Raw genomic sequence first — 3224 nt, 5'->3', positions numbered from 1 at the left:
GATTCGACCGGCCGACACCGGTGTGGCTTACGCTTTGTTTTTTACTAGCCTGCCGGGAGGAGTTGCTCGGGGCACAGAGGGACCTGGAACAGGTGACCAGGGAAAGCGCCCAGCAGAGGGAGGATTTCTACGACCGCCTTCGCCGCTACCGAGAAGATCTCCATGCGGTATGAAAAGAACTCAAGTGGCTGACCAAGGAGAGCGACGAGCAGCGAGTGGCGTTCTATGACCAACTCAGCTGAGCTTTTACCTCTTTTGACTCGTTGCTTCGGTCGGTCGGTGTCCAGGTTCGTTCAACCCCTGGGAACACCGTGACCGGCCACATCGAGTGGTTCCTAGCGGCCTCCGAGGAGGCAGGTGGCCTCGAGCAGGGGATTTGCGAGACCGTCGGAGACCATCTTTTCGAGGTCGAAGTCTCCAGTGCCTGCCTAGCCCTTGCCTCCGTCTGCGACCACTTCCCCGAACTGGACCTCTTGTCGGCAGTCGGTGCCGGTTTTGAGGGTACTCGGATGACCACGGAGGAACGCGACGCCCGGGCTGATTCATTTTTGTATGCCGTTTGTTCCTGTCTTTGGACCACCCGGTTCGACCCTCTCAGGGGTATTTTTGGGTACTAGGAGGAATGTAGTAGGTTTGTCTGGAACCAGCCCCCGGGCTTTGTAATGACAGGCATTGGCCTTTATGTGGGTCTTCTCAGTGTTCAGATGATGAATAGCCCTCGGAGTGCCTGTATCGCTTAGGGAGGATTGCATCAAGTCGCTCGCGAGCAACATTCCTAGTGCCGAGGGAGACCCTTAGCATGACGAGCCTTTCGGTGGTGACCAGCGCTAGACCCGATTTAGGACTTGCGGCCTTGTGGTCGTTAACCTTCGGGCGCCTTTACCCTGTCATCGTGCGAGCAGGTTAGCTTTGGATCTCTTCCCATCAACACCAGAGAGCGGGCTAAACAAATCTCAGAACTTGGTGGGAGACCGCGTTTGTCCATGGAGTCCTGCAATATAAAGAGTTTGATTACTTAGATTTGGAAAAACTTACAAGTCATGTCCACGCTAGTTCGGAAGGTACTGCAAAATAGACAAACAGGCTCGTGTATGAGCAGCCACATAGAGTTCCGTGTGCGTTGGTGTTTTTTTTTTAATTCTTGATTTCATCTAAGAGTTTGAAAGTGGCCTAAAAATTCTAAATATTTCTATGAGCAAATTAGAGATCACTAGCAACCCTTTATAATTGTTTTGATAAAAAATATGAGCCAATGTTTAATTAAAATTCTCTAAAGAAGCATACTTTAATAACTTCTTGCAACTTTTCATGCCTCAAATCAATTCCCAAAAATCAGAAAAATTCACTAATATTCTTCTCATATGATGTATTAATTTATAAAAATATTTTGAAACCTAGGTTATTTGGTGAAAAAATGAATTCCTTTGTAATACTTCATTTATATGTATTTTTATTATTTCATAGAATGCATAAAAATATGAATAGATCATTATTGGTGTTAAGAATAGTGGGGTCTCGTCGCGGGCGGTCCCACGCCGACGGGACACCAATGTCGGGGTAAATCCCTGACAGTGATTCCGAGGTATGTTGGACAGTGGGTGCGTGATCTTTGTTCGTGATGTGTCTGCTGGATCTGCCTGTGTATGTGCAACTCAAGAACACCGAGAATTATCTAGGTTCAGGCCCCCCTCAGGGTAATAGTCCTACGTCCTGTGTATTCTTTTCTTGTAGTCTAAGTTGGTTACAGATGATGTTCTTGTCAAGCCTTCTTCTCGGCCTCTTTTGCCTCTAGGCCTCTCTTTTTGGGATCCCTTTACAAGCCTGGCACTCCTTCCTTTATATATCAAAGGGAGAGAGAATTTACATGCGAGTCAGGACATAGACCCAGGCCTAGCTAGAGCTTCCCACCTAGGCCCATCATTACTAAGAGCAGACGTATCCTATTTGGTCTACGGCGCGACAGAGCTTGTCCCATCATTTCACCACCTGCGTCATCCCGGTCGCCCGGACTGACCTGTCCCGTCCCCACGTGCCGCCTGCGCACCTGCAAAAGAACTCCTGCCATGCCTATCAGGTCGTCCTGTAGCATTTAATGCTACAGGACGGGACATGACAGCTCTGCGTCGACCACGCCGTGGATGACTAGAAAGAGGACATGGGGAAAGGAAATACTCAAGTGAAAAAAGCATTTATTGTGATTAGACTGTTCGACACATACCTGCCCTGCGACCCGAGGAGACTAGTCGCGGGGTTTGCTCCTGTGACTGGGGACTGATCGCGGAGCTTGGTCAGAGAGCCTGGTTGCACGATCGTTGGCTGATCGCACGGTTTCTGACTGGTCACACGGGGTGACCACGGTTCCGGACAAACGTGACATACAATACCTACTGATATTTTACCGACGTGGGACCGTCCGCAAGGAGACCCCATTATTCTTAACATCGACAATTTTTATCAGCGAACTTCCCAGATCATGCACGCTGCAGTTGCAGTGTGTTTTCTCGTAGATTTTTTTTGGGGGGGGGGGGGGGGTTAGATAAAAATTGTTAATGCTCCTTTCCTTGAAATGGTTTAAATGCTTTTAGCCCCATGTATAGATTTTTCCCAGGTAACCTAGAGAAGAATCCATTTGCAAAAATGTCATGCACTCATGGTTCTATCGATCCATTGATCATCAAAACCATTGATTTCTCATCAGAAGTTCAGTTACCGGGTACTTGTATCTTTAAACTACGGTTTTTGAAATATCATCCGTGAAATACTACAATATATGAATACTACCGTTTTTCACAGTATTAGTGAAAACTGCTGCATGCTTGGAAGTCACAGTATTTTGTTTGTAGAAGTAGGCTAATCAATACATATTGTACATTTTTTTATCAAAAGCATGTGTGCATATCATAATACTCAATCATAATATATGCACTATGTGAAAAACAGACAAATGAGACACTACATAAGTGACGGGTTGTAATATGATCCATCACTTATAATAAAAATGACGCGTCGTAGTTATAATCCGTCACTAATGACGACTCATCAGTGAGGGGTTATCCTAGATGAGTAATTGGTGACATGTGAAAACTTGATCCGTCACCAATGATGACTCGTTAATAACGGGTCATCCTAGGCTAATCATTAGTGATATGTCAAGTTTTAACCTGTCACAAATAACAAACTTATCAGTGACGGGTCTCCTAAGCAGTCATTAGTGACAGGTCAAG

This window comes from Phragmites australis, chromosome 13 (assembly GCF_958298935.1).
Source record: "Phragmites australis chromosome 13, lpPhrAust1.1, whole genome shotgun sequence".
Taxonomy (NCBI): domain Eukaryota; kingdom Viridiplantae; phylum Streptophyta; class Magnoliopsida; order Poales; family Poaceae; genus Phragmites; species Phragmites australis.
The sequence above is the reverse complement of the archived record's forward strand: the minus strand, read 5'-3'. Positions refer to the sequence as shown.